The 16,369-nt window shown below is 39.6% G+C and overlaps 2 long non-coding RNA genes across 3 annotated transcripts in view; both read left to right on the top strand.

Moving 5' to 3' along the window:
* LOC127507952 (uncharacterized) overlaps positions 1 to 6,910 on the top strand; it is a 43,381-nt gene extending 36,471 nt beyond the window's left edge. Inside the window, exons 2-7 of one of the 2 annotated variants that reach the window (XR_007928613.1) lie at positions 1,276 to 4,109; positions 4,221 to 4,372; positions 4,481 to 4,684; positions 4,786 to 4,991; positions 5,114 to 6,099; positions 6,212 to 6,910. This is a non-coding gene — a long non-coding RNA (uncharacterized LOC127507952). Of the gene's footprint in view, positions 1 to 617; positions 4,110 to 4,220; positions 4,373 to 4,480; positions 4,685 to 4,785; positions 4,992 to 5,113; positions 6,100 to 6,211 lie in introns of those variants that run through there. The other variant, XR_007928612.1, reaches the window with a different exon arrangement.
* Positions 6,911 to 10,108: 3,198 nt separating this feature from the next.
* On the top strand, positions 10,109 to 14,998 carry LOC127507960 (uncharacterized). The gene is made up of 4 exons (XR_007928622.1): positions 10,109 to 11,006; positions 11,623 to 11,729; positions 12,211 to 12,271; positions 13,785 to 14,998. It is a non-coding gene; the product is annotated as an uncharacterized LOC127507960 (long non-coding RNA).
* Positions 14,999 to 16,369: the final 1,371 nt, after the last annotated feature.

The following is a 16,369-nucleotide window of genomic DNA, read 5'->3' as shown; positions in this document are numbered from 1 at the left end:
TATTCATGAAAACGTGACATTTTTAACCTGTTAGCCAGCACATCCTCCCCCCTTTGAATAAATCCCAAGAAATGGCAGACACTATGCAGTTTATTGTAAAGTCATAATTAATTATTGTCATAATAGTTATTCAAAATTTATTTTTTATGAAATATCGTTATGAAAATAAAAGTGAAGTTGGCCTTGTAGCAATCTAGAAATGCATTGCAGCTAAAGCCACATGTCTGACCATGTTATATTTCAAATCTGCAGATGAGAAGTTTAATTATGATGTTTTCAAGATCAAGTCATGTGGTTTTACTTTGAAAAGACTCTAAAATGCTAACTGATTATAGCATGACTTATTGCCATCTTGTACGCACCCATTCAGTGTATTCATTCTTTTGTTATGTGGTGCAAACTTCCCCGTTCAGTTTCAGTCCCCTGCACACATTCACACCTCTCCGACCTGATTATGGCTCAAATTATTCTTTTCTTTTGTCTCTATTATAATTACTGACGATGTTGTATTCAAGCAGATTAAATCCCTCATTTCTTTCATCAAACTTCTCACTTCACCATCTTTGAAACTGTATCAATGCAATGAAAAAAGAAACCTTCTTTGATGTGATGTGGCATCGGATCAAAAAATCAGACCGAAAACATATTCTTTTATGCCATTATAAATACAATATATTATTATGAAATACCCGACGTGGCATGGAGAACACAGATAAATGTTCTTAGGCCTGATCTGCTTGCAGTAAAGCTGAAAAAAGACCTTTTCCAATTGTAAGACAAAGAGGTTCTGATCGATCGATATTTATTCATAAACTGACGATGCATAGTTTAACATATATCTTACAAAAATAATGCAACATTTCTTCCAGGTGAGCATTTATAAATTTGCTTTAAAACAAAACACAGTAACTTTTCTTTGCTAATATAACCTCTGACCTTAACTGGTTATTTTTGGATAACTTATTTCTCAAAATGAAGAAAACCTCTGAAGGATACACATACAAGTGACATACAGGTTTTTATATAGAACTACAAAGGAACAATTTCCTTATTTCTATTTAAAATAGAAACACATTAGTATACAGTGCTTACATTTATTAGACCCCCTGTCATAATAAAAAGAAAACACAGATATTCGACTGTCAAACACTTGTTTAAAACTAAAATCTTGGTTTCTGTGAAGGCTTGACTTGACCTCAAAGACACCATGTCAAGGACTTAGTTCAAATATATCAACATAATATCAATAGTATTATTATATGAAAGGAGGTAAAGAGTTTTTTTTTTTTTTTTTTTCTTACTAAACTAAACTAAAGCAGTAGGGCGTGATGGGCCATCAACACCTGGCCATGGGCTGCAGGATGCTGATTGGTTGTTTGATCCGGGGCTGTTGGGTGCTGAGATGCGATTGGTTGTCTACCGCTTCATCTGGACATCATTGTGAAAAGTTACCAACAGCTATTTTTCAGTTTTATCTGGAAATCAGTCTATTGCTTGTGACTGTGAAGACTTACAAGAGTTGTTTTCAGTATCATCTGGAGAATTATCTGTTCTTTGTGACCAGTAACAGCTTGTTTTGGATATTCAGCATTTGAAATGGCTTCTGAAAGGTAAGTACTTTCTATCTATTATCTGACTACACCGCATAGAATGCTTTACTTATTTATTTATTTTTTTTTTTTTCTTGTTTCCAGTCCAAGAATCTAAAAAAAATATTAAACAAAGAAGCATTTACTAGATAAGTAAAAAGTATTGTGTTGTTTTCTGAAGAAAAAAACAATCAAAATTAAGTGAGTTTTTGCTTGAAACAAGCTAAATTATCTGGACTGGAAACAAGAAGAAAAAAAAACTAAAGAAAAGCATTTTTAAAGAAACACACACACACACACACACACACTGTGTAGCTGTCTTGTTTTTATTTGTTAAAAGATCTTACTGTTAAACAAAATTTGTGCAAATTCAGTAATGTCATTTTGGGGATAGTTGAGTCGGTGACACAAAGCTTTCAGGCCAGAGTGAAAAGATACACATTTGCACCTTGGCACTACAATTTGTGTTTTATTTTTATATTTTTGTGATTGTTTTTGAAGAGTTGTGTCTGATGTCTACATGATGCCTACTTGTTATTTAGCACATCTATATGCATTATTAAACCACTGTTGGTCTTCTTATTGTTCGCACAGCTCTTTCCACAGCAGGATCTACTTTCTCTGCTCTCACTGCAAGAAGGCTCCACGCTCCCTTCCTGGGCACCTCAGGACGGCGTGCATGCGCGACCGCACAGAGGCAGAGATACAGGCCACTGTGATTGAAGCCAAGAAAGAGATGTCTGAATTTACCCACAAGGGACGTTTCTGGGATTACCAGCGTATTCGAGACATCTTGGCAACTGCTGATCCTCTTGCCAGGTGTGTAAATTTTTGCTCCTTTGTCATGTCCTGTTGCAGTGCAATACTCAGTGTGTGTGTGTGTGTGTGTGTGTGTATTCACTGTTATGTATTTTATTTCCTTAGGTTGTTAGAGGAGATGCAGAAGAAGGGCCTGGTTGTAATGAACATACCTCCAGTTCTCCCGGCCCCCCCGCTGCCTGCGCCCTCTCCAGCTACATCTGCTCCTCAAAGCCCTGGAGAAGGTGCGGACGAGCCAGACGAGGAGCCAGACCGCGAGCCATCGTCTGAGGAGAGCTCTGGAGAGTTCTATCAGAGGTAAAGTTTCACATCATCATTCTCAGATAACATGTGCAGCGATTGGACATGATTTCTCTTGAACATATTCACAATCATTTGAGCACCTGGTTTATTTTCTTTCAGCACTGAGGGACCGAGGTGGACCGATGAAGTCAGGGTGGAGATGTCAAAAAAGGGCCTGTACAAGAAACACTCCATCGATCACCCCCTCCTTCGGGGATTTAATCGATATTTGCGTGTTGACTTGGGCAACAAAAAGAGCAAACAAGAGGTAAGTGAAAGAAAAGATACCTTTAAGTGTCACCCACACACTCACGCTTTCACACAGAAAAATAAAGAAATAAATGTGAAGACAAATGCTCTTCTGAACTGTGTGCTGCGGTCACATGTTAACCTGTGTTATATTCAGCCCTGCAGATTTTAATGTGAAATGTATACTTACAGGTGGAAGAAGTCTCCAGGTTCATGTATTACGTGGACCCCAGTGAGCCGAACCTGAATTTTGTGCGGGAGGTGGAGAAAGTGCGAGAGTACTTCAATACACTGACCCAGACAAAGCTCTCGAAGCAGACGGTGCTGAACTACTGGAAGAGTCTCAAGAGGTCAGTACTGTGTAACGTAAACATCTCATCTGAATTTCAACTAATATTTATGGGATGATTATTCGTCTTCTGACTTCCTGTCTCTCTCTTCAAGGTTCATGAGGTACATTGTTACCAGCACCAGCATCCGTGTCAAAGATCCCAGCCTGTACAACGACTGCAAGAGCTTCACTGATCCTCTGGATGGCATACGGGCTGGGATGTCTAAGAAGGTCAACAAGGAGCAGACACAAAAAAGGTCAGTTTTTTTTTTTTTTTACTCTTTTTTTTTTTTTTTTTTTATCTATTTAATGGAAAGCACAGGTGAGTTCAAGTTCAACATTACTATTTTTTTTTTCCCCTCAGATTCCGCGGCTACGGCAAGGAAAAATTTCCGGCTGACTGCATCACAATCTTGGATGCTGCTTATACGGATTTCCTGGCTGTCATGGGCAAACTTCAGGGTCCAGGAGCCATTTCAGGGGAGGAACTCAGCAAAAACGAACGTCTGCTTGTCCTCTATTATCTTGAGGCCATAATTATGCTTAAACTTCTACAACGCCCAGGGGTTGTTACGAATATGACCGTAAGTGTATTTTAGTAACAACAGCATCTTTTATTTTCCTTTACCCATATGCCTCCTGATCTTGTGCTTCACAGATGCGTGTACCTTTTGAGTGTTTGTGACGCCTGTCATTGAAAGCACACAACTGTCTGTTTTCAGGTTGAGGAATGGAAGGGGAGAACCCGGCATCCAAACGGAGCTTCCGTGGCGGTGAAGGAGCATAAAACGGCCGCGTCGCAAATAGCAGAAGTACCGCTGACTGATGACCAAGAACATGTGAGTTTAAGTTCAAAATTACACTCAGATTAAATGTATTGTGGATAAAGGCATGCAGGACTACAGGGCTATATGTATTAATGTGTGAGTGTTATTTATTTATTTTCCCAGTGGTTTGGCCTGTACTTCGATGAGATTCGGCCGGTGATGTTACAAGGTAATAAGTCAGTGGACAATGCAGCAGCAGAGCAGAGTTTTTTTGTTTCAAGTACTGGAAGGCCAATTTATAACCCCTGCAACGACTTGAAAAGATTCCATGCCAAGTAAGTGCCATTATACATATCTGTATCATTTTTTACAAAATCTAAAGTACACAAATTTGTTCATGGTCCCCTTGTTGTTTTGCATACTTATGTTGCTGTGTGTCCTAGATACAACATTCCCAGGGTGACCAGCAGCGACGCTCGGACAGCCTTTGAGACGGCTGCTAAAAATCTGCCGGAGGTGCAGAGGAATGCGGTGGCACGTCTCTTGGGACACACGCCGGAAACAGCAGAGAAGCATTACCGGATGAAAACTCCGGCAGATGCATTCCTGGCCAAGGTTGTGGTCGATGAGCTCACTGCAAAAACACGGTATGCAATCTGAAATCTAACGAATGAGATTATTGTGATGTTGCTACTCAAAGCCATCATTAATTAGCACTTTCTTTGCTTTTTATTCTTTGATCTTATAGAGGTGCGTCTAGTGGGGCTTCTGGCCAAGAGAAAAGGATGGATGAACAGACGGCGTTTGACTTGCTGGTTCAGTCCTGCCCAGTGACTCTTGACGGGCCTCCTCCGAAAAGGGCACGCAGACACGAACTGTGCGCTGAACACGAGAGGCACTGCTACGACCGCTGGCGCAGCGAGCAGCTCAAGCTGCGTGAACAGCGTGTCCTTGGTGAGGAGCCACATACGTGTTCTGTGACAGTCATATATGTAATGTCAGGGCTGCACAAATAGTGAAATCTCATAGAACATGTAACCACAATGGCTAATGCTTCTCGTGATTTGTCTTTATAGAATATTTCGGTCGGTGTCAGCTGTCTGAGTCACAAGTGGAGGCCTGGGTGGAGAAACAAGGATGGACGTCTAACGTCCCACAGGCTTCCCTAATACTCAAGAAATACTCCAAGTAGCCTTGAACAGCTCCCCTGCGGCTCTGTGGGTTACAAAAATAAATGTGAGCGGGCTACTTCCAAGCCACATTATTTTTGTGCCTACTTTTCAGCCACAAAACACCACCTCTCTTGCTCTCCAAGTTGCCCTGAATGACTCTGTCTCTTTTTTTAGTACTTTACTCAAAGATATGTGAGCGGGCTAATTTCCAAGCCACATATCTCTTCTCTTTGTCTACTTTTTTGTTTTCAGCCACAAAACACCACCTCTCTTGCTCTCCAAGTTGCCCTGAATGACTCTGTCTCTTTTTTTAGTACTTTACTCAAAGATATGTGAGCGGGCTAATTTCCAAGCCACATATCTCTTCTCTTTGTCTACTTTTTTGTTTTCAGCCACAAAACACCACCTCTCTTGCTCTCCAAGTTGCCCTGAATGACTCTGTCTCTTTTTTTAGTACTTTACTCAAAGATATGTGAGCGGGCTAATTTCCAAGCCACATATCTCTTCTCTTTGTCTACTTTTTTGTTTTCAGCCACAAAACACCACCTCTCTTGCTCTCCAAGTTGCCCTGAATGACTCTGTCTCTTTTTTTAGTACTTTACTCAAAGATATGTGAGCGGGCTAATTTCCAAGCCACATATCTCTTCTCTTTGTCTACTTTTTTGTTTTCAGCCACAAAACACCACCTCTCTTGCTCTCCAAGTTGCCCTGAATGACTCTGTCTCTTTTTTTAGTACTTTACTCAAAGATATGTGAGCGGGCTAATTTCCAAGCCACATATCTCTTCTCCTTGCCTACTTTTTTGTTTTCAGCCACAAAAAAGTAAAAAAAGACCACCAATACAGATTTTTTTTTCTTTCAATATTCATAGGCAACTGGAAGTGCACCAGGTAATGATACAAAACCTTTATGCACACTCTCACACACTCACAAACTCACAAATGCTCCACTAATCATTCAATTCATTAAGTTGAACTACTGTGATTTTTTTCTTCATTGCAGCTACAAATAACCAAACATCAGCAGCTCACTCGAGGACCACTACATGAGGACTCCAGAGAAGAAGAAGAAGAAGACGAAGACGAAGAAGAAGGAGGAGGAGGATTTGACAGAGGAAGGCGCACGCTGGATCCATACGCTGCATCTCATTTCGGAGACTGCGTCCTACGGAGGTCGCATTTGAAGGCTGCATACGTCATCAAGGATGTCTTATTTAAGAAAAGTAAACGTAATTAAACAAACTGTTATTCCTCGTGAGACGTAAAATACTATAATTTCTTTCTTACTTTGCAATCTAACAGTTAATTTTTTTTCAAATGAGACCGCCTCGATGACATATGCAGCCTTCAAAAGTGACCTTCGGAGGACACAGCCTTCAAAACAAGACAGCTATAATCATTATATTCTTATTCTGTACATACAGATGCTATTATAATTTTTTGTTCATGTTTTCAATCTACGTTTGTCATTTCTTCTTTTGTTGTTAATGATCTGTATTTGTCATTATTCAAGTCTTATTTGTTGCACTTTATTAATCGTGTACCTGTCATAGGTATTCATGTTTATATCAGGCAACCAAAAGTTGCAGAGGTCAGAGTGTCAAAATGCTCAAAGACAAACTAATTTTGTTAAAACTCTAATAGAAAGTTGACATTTTTATACTTGTATTGATTTTTCATGTTTTTTTTCCTCTGTTGTGCACTTTAAGTTGTGTAAGTTTCATGAATAAACATGTTTGAACAAAATACATTTCTTTTTACAATTTATTTTCTATACGCTATGTGTTCTTAAGTACCCAGATAGCATGGTGACATTGATACGATGTAGATTTTTGGTCCAAAGCATCATTTTGGTTGAGACTGACATTTCAGTGTTTAAAGAGTGCGTTGGATCAGCGTTGAAATTTTGATGAAAGCCGACCGCACACATGGGTGAAGACAGTTGAAAGGTGAATTCTAGAATCCACTGCCGCGTCAATACATGTCTTTTGAGTTATTAATCATCATTTATGATGATTAAGTTCATTTCATCAACTTATGTTAAAGCATTTATTTTCCTTTTCAAACATTAGAGAATAATGATGAATATTGTCTGTGCCTCTCACTGAGAGAAAAGTACAACTTATCAGTATGTTTTGAGGAACGTTCCTGTTTACAGTTGGAGACAGGGCCAACTTCAGCCTTGAAGAAGCTGTGAATCATGTGTATCTGTGTATGTGCGCTAGTGTTCTGTGTCTAGGTCCTGTATTGGTATCAATGGACAGATGGCATTTGGCCGGAGACCTGAAGACGTCATGTCATGACCCAACAGGACATCCAGTACCTAAATCCAGGGTCCCCTTGTCAGCATCCTGACGAATGGAGATATGCTTCTGACTATCTGTCCATGTGTGGAAGATTCCTAATCTTGTCTATTTTTCTTAGCCAATCCGAATCATTTTAACCCGTGGTAATGACGTAGTTAGTGGAAATGTGAATGTACGCAGAGCGGCCTACGAACTCCATGTGAGACTTGAAGCTGGCTTCTGCTGATGAGGCTGCAAACTATTCTTCAACAAAATTTTCTTCAATTTATTTTTGACTCCTGATCTTCATTCATCATATCTGGCCTTTTGGGTCTTTAATTGTAAAATTCCCCTACACAGTGACACTGAACTAACGGTGATTTGTAGTTGATGACCACAAGATCATGCAGGTATGTTTGAAACTCTGGCCACTGATTGGTAAACGCCCATTTTGGTTTTGCATGTGCACTTCTCAGTAGTCTAACAATTCCTCCTCATTCAAGAGAAAACACAGGTGCATCTTACACAGTAGTGTTGTTTGTTAAACTACCTGACGTCTCTGGGTTTATTCCTCTGTTCTTCTATTTTGTTTTCTGTGCTTGTTATGTGCATTGGATTTATTGTTACTGAATCTAATAAGATGTATTCATTTAAAAAAAGTTTTAAGGTGTTTGAACAAATTATCCTAATTAATTATATTATTTATTATATTTTCTAAATTCTTAAAAAGTGCAGGCATCTTGCTTTACTAACATTTATTAGGAATTTTATGATTGTAGTTCCAACAACATTTCTTGAAGTGCAAGGACATGAACGTAAGCAAGAATATCATACTTTACAGCCCATGAATTGCATCTATTACTCAATGCTTGCAGAGCACCTTGACGTCTTTCCTTTAATAGGAATGAAGGCAGATGACAAATGAGACATTGGTAACTTTCAAGTCATATTAATGTATAATTTGCATGCAAAATGACTTGGAGTTGCAGTACATCACACTGGAAACAGTGTAACACATTAGCAACAGCGCTGTAATTATGAAAAATGACCTATTAATGTATTGTCAGCATACCAGGACCCTGTCAGATAAACAACAGGCAGACACATTATTGTTTGGGTTACTTAAGCAAATAAATAGACACAAACAGCATCAAAACTCTATGCCCTTACAGACCAATTTGATCATGTTTACTTATTTATTTATTTATTTATTTATTCATTCATTTATTTATTTATTTATTTATTAGGCACCATTAGCCTCGAAATGATTAACAGTTATGATGTTGTTTTGAGTGGTTGGAATCCTGAGCCATGCCCACACTGATTACAAGGTGTTTGGTTTCATATCTTTGACGTTCTATTGCGTAGGCTGTGCGTAGCCACGATTTAGCTCGTAGTCAGACCGGCTATTTGTAGCCCACCTATAGTCAATCCTGATTTATTGTATTTTTTGAACAGGAAGTGCATGAGATGATTGATATCCCATCATGTTTGCAATGTCAATGATATCTACAAGATGTAAGTGACATTTCATGACATGGTCTATCTGTAGTCACGATTTAGCTCTGAATTTGATAGGTTATGTGCAGTCTGCTTTTAGCCCACCCGGCGAAATCGAGGCAATCTATAGTCTAATTTTTACAGCTTGACTATAGCCCTGATTCAGACCAGCAATTAGTGTAGCCAAAATAGTGTTAAGCAGCCTAATTTTCGGCCACAAAGCTTGTGGGATTCATTATATATGCTACCATCAAATGCAAGTCGCCCATACATTTGAAACAGCATATTTTTGGTGTCACACAATCATACACATTCTACAATGTATGTGAAGAGTTTGGTTCCAAAACGCTATAACTCTGATTTTGATTAATTTGAGTTAAAAGCTGTTTTCTTTACCAAGAAAGTGGCAAGATGAAAACCACTATTTTCTGTTTCAAACTTTCACATAGCATCTTTTGGTTATAAAAACATTAAAAATTCAAATCTACATTTTGATTTTAAAATGTTTATTATATAATGGATTATTTTTTCCCCAAAATGCAATAAATCCATGACACGTTTTTTTTTTTTTTCAACAATAAAGTTGATTCACATATATGACAGCTTCTGAACTTTGCCAGTACTAATCTTATATACAGGCATTTGACTAAAAATACATTCAGTCGTCGCTCCCAAAATGAATTCAACGAGTCATCCTGTTAATGTTGTAAATTAATTATGTCTCCGTTTGTCATTACCGATTAAAGAATATCCGGCCCCACCGCACGGTTAAAATAAACACATTTGCCGAGTACATTGGTATTAAAAACGGCTTTTAAAAAACTGTTCATCTACTATTTAAGCTTATTATTATTATTCTTCCGATTCTTAGACTAAATTTCTAAATGCTACTCCTCCTAGACTGTACAAGCTACAACCACCAAACTCAGACTAAAGACTCATCAGACTCCATTAGCTGCCATTCTATGTACTATTTCTAAACCATTGAGACTCATTCAAACTCATAAACTCATTTAATCTATCTATCTATCTATCTATCTATCTATCTATCTATCTATCTATCATCTGACCATTTCTATCTATCTCTCTATCTATCTGACTATTTCGATCATATCTTTCTAACTAAATCGATCTATCTATCTATCTACCATCTCATAGCAACCACCTAGAACAACCTAGCAACCGCCTAGCAACCACACAAATCACCCTGGCAACATCCTAGTAACCAGCCCGAGTGCCTTAGCAACCACATAGGAACACCCTAGCAACCACCCAGAATTCCTTAGCAACCGTATAGCAACACCTTAGCAACCACCCTGAGTACCCTAGCAACCACATAGCAACACCCTAGCAACCACCCCGAGTACCCTAGCAACCGTATAGCAACACCTTAGCAACCACCCTGAGTACCCTAGCAACCGCATAGCAACACCCTACCAACCATCCAAAATACCTTAGCAACCACATAGCAACACCCTAGCAACCACCCCTAGTACCTTAGCAACCACAAAGCAAAACCCCAGCAACCATATAAAACCCTTGCAACCACTCAGAGTACCCTGACTCTATCTATCTATCTATCTATCTATCTATCTGTCTGTCTGTCTGTCTGTCTTTTAAACTACTAAACTAAAACTTAAACTTTCAAACTTTCAAACTTCAAACTTTTAAAACTACTTCAAACTTTCTGGACCGGCTTTTTCAAGCCAACTTAAAGTTTGTCTAAAAACTTTTTTATTTTATTATTATTATTATTATTTATTTTTATTTTTTTTTACACACATTATATGACTGTCTTTAATTTTAAGTTACATAAAAATTGACAATTACAATTCTCAACCGCTAGATGGCAACTGTGGCTCTACTGAGACATGACTACTGGCAACGCGAGACTTGTTAGTTAGTAGAGATCACTGTTCCCAGATCTCGCGATGAACATTTCCACCATTTTACAACTGTCGGACAGCAAGCAAGAGCAAATGTTGAAGCAAATTCTTTCCTGCTTTTGGTCTTGTAAGTATCTGTGTTTTTCATTTTGACATGTGTTCGTTATTTATGTACATTATTTGTTATCATGTGTAGGAACCATGACATTTTAGCGGGTAACAGTGCAGACTCAGAGTAAGCCGTTTTGTGGTTAGATTAACATGCTACATGGACATGTCCTTGTGCCCTAAAACTCTTTAATTATCTAAATACAAGGGGGTAAACATGAAACCCGTGCTATCCATCGAGAAACACGGTATTGTTTACCTTGTTTATTATTACAGAAGCTCTTCGTCAGGCCAACATTGTAGCATTTCACATTACCGATCAAAAGCTTGGAGTAATGATGCTGAAAATTCAGCTTTGATCACAGGAATAAATTACAAATTGTAATGCTAGTTATTTTAAATTGTAATAATTTAAATATTACTGTTTATATTGTATTTTTGATCAAATACAAGGAATGTACCCTTGGAAAGTACAAGTGAATTCTTTCAAAAACATTAAACAAATCTTACAGGCCCAAACTTATGAACAGTAGTGTGTGTTATGCACTCAATATTATAATCATGTAAATCTTTGCTAGGGTTGGAATAAAGCAATTATTCTTATGTTGATTTTCTTTTATTTCTTTACTCAACAGGCTATTTTCTTACTCATAGTTTTCAGTCAGGCGACTGGAGCAGAGACCTGGAGGGCAAAACATCCATAGAACTGCAGGACAGGCCTGTCAATTGCGTCTCAAAAAAGGTAAACAAAATATTTGTGAGTAAAATGCACGTTTCTGGCACTTGTGATCCATAAACAGCACCTGCTGCAGTATTTCAATCACTAAACAGTAGAGTATTCACCTTAAGTAGCTTAAAGTAATAAAACAGTGAGATTGACAGATCAATTTCTTTATACAGTTTATCCATGATGCATACTACTGTATATACAGGCGAGCAGATGAGCCCAGAATATGAACGCCACACACTAACTGGGCAAGCAGATGAGCCTAGAACATAAATGCAATGCCTACCGACAAACTCAAACTGTGCGTTGCATTTATGTTCTAGGCTCATCTGCTTGCTCGACCTGTATATATAGTATGCATCATCAAAAAGGTGTATATTGAATTTGGCCTTGTTTTACCCTCCAGGTGGGTGTTCCTATAAAAACTAGCAATGAAGGTAAGCATACGCTATTTTAAGTATATTATTAAAAATATGATTCTGCATTGTATTGTCAGCACCCGAGCCATCACGGACATGGAAAGGTCTTGACACCTTGCCAAGAGCTGGATTTTTTTGGTAAGCATAAATAGATACGCAGATTTACACAATACACTATATCTGAAAAATGGTCGTAATTTACTAATACAGAGCAAATATACACACATTCATTGATGACACAGCAACATTTAGATCATTTCTCTTTTAAGGTAATCTTTCTTTTGGTAACACTTCGTTCGTCTTCGGAACACAATTTAAGATATTTTGGATGAAATCCGAGGGTATCTGATCCACACATAGGCAGCATAGTATTCAACAAAAATAAATTACTGAAGTACTTAAATATTTAACAAATTAAATCTTTTTTTTTTTTTTGCACATTTCTCATGGTTACGTCTGAGCTGTAGGCAAAAGTTGGGTTTGAAAATTCTGCCCTTACAGACAATTAGCAGAAACAAACTAGATGTTTCAGTTCATACCTCATGTTTTCTGTGGTTTGCACAAATAGAAAGTCTCTAAAAAATTAAATAGCATCATCTAAAAATAATTAGATCATTCTCGGATTTGAAATACATGGTGAGACTTGTGTCTTTAGCTACAATGACTTTCTAGACTCTAAAGTTTCCTTCTGACAAATGTGCCAAAATCTGCAACACAGATTCCCAATAGTGTGCACTCCAGCGAGTTCGGTTGTTTAGCAAAAGTACAGCAAAACCGATTGTTGGTGAGTGTGATGGCATTGACTTTGTTCAAAACATATCAATCATTGTGGTTCAACCAATAGTAGGACGTTGGGGCAGGCCAATGGGGGTCAAGGTTTAGCTTCAGCAGTTACAAGTAAACAATGTTGTAATGAATTACTGGTCAGTTTAAATAGAAGTTTAGAGGCCACTATATTATCACGAAGTAGTTAAGGGATGATTGTAATTAATACAATCTAAGGTTAATTTATGTAAATTTACTTTTTTTTTGGTATAACTTGATCTTTATGGTTTTAATAAAAAAGAAAACATCATCTGTTAGAAGGTAAGGCAAGTAGGTAATTATATCTGCTAATTTTAGTAAAAATGTTAATTTCAAAAACCATTTGAGTATTTTTACTTTTTTGTTAAATATTTGAAAGGCTTTGAAATCACAGAGAATTTGGTATTGTGGCATCAAACAATATAAATATGACTATGTTTCACTATGTTATTGTGAAACCAAAAGTGTAATTTTCATGTCTAATAGAGAGATAAATAAATACCTTGCTAATATCTTAATTTTATTTTTTACATGCATTCATTGTTGGTGAAAATTAATTTCTAATGGCTTTTCTAATTTTCAGAATAAAATTGGGCAATTTTTCCTAAAATCTGACATGTTACTAATGGTTCGGTAACTGGACATAGATATAATTAATTGTAAGTGCTAAATAAATACAACATGTTGTCCTGTGTAATGTCAATTTCAGTGGATACTCAGTTATTCGAAACTGAGTATTCCCTTGGGGTTTAAGCCTAGAACTAGTAGGAGGAAACAAAATGGAAAATGTTTTTAATAAAATATCTAAATAACAATAACATTTTTCTCTTTGTAATTTACATTACAGTGGATGAAGTGACAGATGGTCCTGAAGGGAAGACCAAGGTAGGCTATGTCCACATATGACGACACACATATATGTGCCATTTTTTCAGTACCCAAACTCAACCGAGCCATTACTGGAACAAAGGTTAGTTGTATTTAATCGTTTATATGCCTTCTGTTGCTAGGTCAGTCTTATGTTTGTAAAAAAAAAAAAAAAAAAAAAAAAAAAAAAACTTTGTGGCATTTTTTTCAACATCATAATTTTGAGCTTTTTCAGGCCACATTCACACAGCAGCAGAATACGGTAGTCACTCCTGTCTTTGAGTCCTTAATATGGTTATGTTCACATACAGTACGGTTATTTACGCATTCAACCGCATTCTATAACCGAACTCACACCCGTACATTTTCAGGACTCACAACTGCATTCTCGGAATATTTGAGCTGTGTGAACGGAACTGGACAACTAGTTGTCTGTCATGTCATACAGTTCGAGTGTTTTGTTTGTGGTTTCGCTTTCGGTAACTTAAGCCCCGGGTATACTCGCGGCCGGCCGCACGCCCCGTCCGCGTGCAGCCCAAATGTCGCCTTAGGGGCTGGCTGCAGCGTGTGGAGTTCCACTTAAGGGCGGAAATACGTCACCTCCACTAGAGGAGCTAGCTACTGTGGCCGCTGGGCATGCGCACATCAATATTGCGTCATTTAATTACTGTATTTGCATTATTGTAAGGGTAGGTTTAGGGTTGGGGTAGGTGTAGACGTTAGTAAAACACAAGTGGAGGTGACGTATTTCCTGTTCGAGAGTGGAGCTCCACTCGCCCATGGTCTGGCAGCCAGACCCTTCTCAAATTTCGAGATCGTGCGGACAGCAATACGCACAGTACTGAGCGCAATCTGCAGTCGTCGAAGAAGAGTGTGTAAAGAGCGATTCAAAAACAAGACGAGTAAACACTTCCTGTTCTCTTGGTGTATCTTCTGAACTATGTTGCAATGGTGAATGCACTATTTTTCTTCTCCGATCCTGCACAGCGAATGTCCGGTTGATGACACGAGGCGTTTCTCAATACCAAGTTCGCAAAGTTCAGAGTTGCATCCTTGGTAGTTAGGACTTGGCAAGTTCAACTCAGGAGAACGGACTCCCGTGAACGGGAGAACACAAGTCCGGTGATTCAGCAAATGGCACAGCAGCATACTTGATAATGTCACTCAGCTCTCCGGTTATCTCTGTGTATATTTTAGACAACAATAAAACAAAATGTGTTATAAAACACCACTCTGCCTCTTTTCAATTTATTTAAAAAACAAACAAACAAACGAACAAAAAAAATATATTAATAGCCTCACAAATGTGGTTCAGGAACGCGTTCACTGATTATCTTCAATGTCTGCATATATAGTATTTATAACAAAACGAAATATTAAACAACCCTGCCTCTTTTTGTTTATATTTCAAAAATATTAAACATATTAATATTGTTACATCCACGCCTTCCCAGACTCCAGTTCCCAGAATCCTCCTGTTCCGCACACCTGTCTGCACTTCCCTCATCAGTCTTCCCGCCATCTCCCCGGATTCCCAGCACCTGTTGTCCTTGTCAGCACTCCCTTTTGGACTCATTCCCTGCACTCCTTGTCCGTTATCTTGTTTGATATGTCTGTTCATGCTGTTTCTTAGTTCCTGGACTGTTCAATAAAGCCCATATAATTGGTGATTTCTGTATTCGCCTCATCTATGCAGCACAGCACGTAACAGAATAACGGACCTAAACAGCTTGGAAGTCTACAAGGAAGATGGGTTTATTCTTCATTTCCGAGGTCCCCGCTTCTCCCGTGCCGGTTCGTCAATCTCCATCTTCCTCCGCCTGCCTCTCCAGTGAGCTTTTCCCCGGTGTCCTGCCGGACCCAAAACCCCGCATGGCCAACAAAAATTCCTCCGCTGGGCCCAAACGGCTAAAGAGGAAAAGGAAGAAGGCCGCCAAGCAACCTCAGTCTCCTGAGTTTTCTGCCTCCGCGCAGCCCGTCTCCTGAGTTTTCTGCCTCCGCGCAGCCCCAGTCTCCTGAGTTTTCTGCCTCCGCGCAGCCCCAGTCTCCTGAGTTTTCTGCCTCCGCGCAGCCCCAGTCTCCTGAGTTTTCTGCCTCCGCGCAGCCCCAGTCTCCTGAGTTTTCTGCCTCCGCGCAGCCCCAGTCTCCTGAGTTTTCTGCCTCCGCGCAGCCCCAGTCTCCTGAGTTTTCTGCCTCCGCGCAGCCCGTTCCAGTGTCAGTGGGTCTTTTGGTTGAGTATGAGGGGATGGACTGGACCCCGTTTTCAGACCCCTCGCCAGCCCTCACTGCCAACGAGCCCGCTCCAGCCGCAGCCGCCACCGAGCCCGCTTCAGCCGCAGCCGCCGCCGAGCCCGCTCCAGCCGCAGCCGCAGCCGCCGCCGAGCCCGCTCCAGCCGCAGCCGCCGCCGAGCCCGCTCCAGCCGCAGAGCCCGCTCCAGCCGCAGCCGCAGCCGCCGCCGAGCCCGCTCCAGCCGCAGCCGCAGCCGCCGCCGAGCCCGCCCCAGCCGCAGCCGCTGCCGCCGAGGCCCGCTCCAGCCGCCGCCGCCGTCCACAGCTCCTGAGAGG

This window comes from Ctenopharyngodon idella, unplaced genomic scaffold (genome assembly GCF_019924925.1).
Source record: "Ctenopharyngodon idella isolate HZGC_01 unplaced genomic scaffold, HZGC01 HZGC01CH25, whole genome shotgun sequence".
Taxonomy (NCBI): domain Eukaryota; kingdom Metazoa; phylum Chordata; class Actinopteri; order Cypriniformes; family Xenocyprididae; genus Ctenopharyngodon; species Ctenopharyngodon idella.
This window is presented reverse-complemented; position numbering and strand designations above follow the sequence as displayed.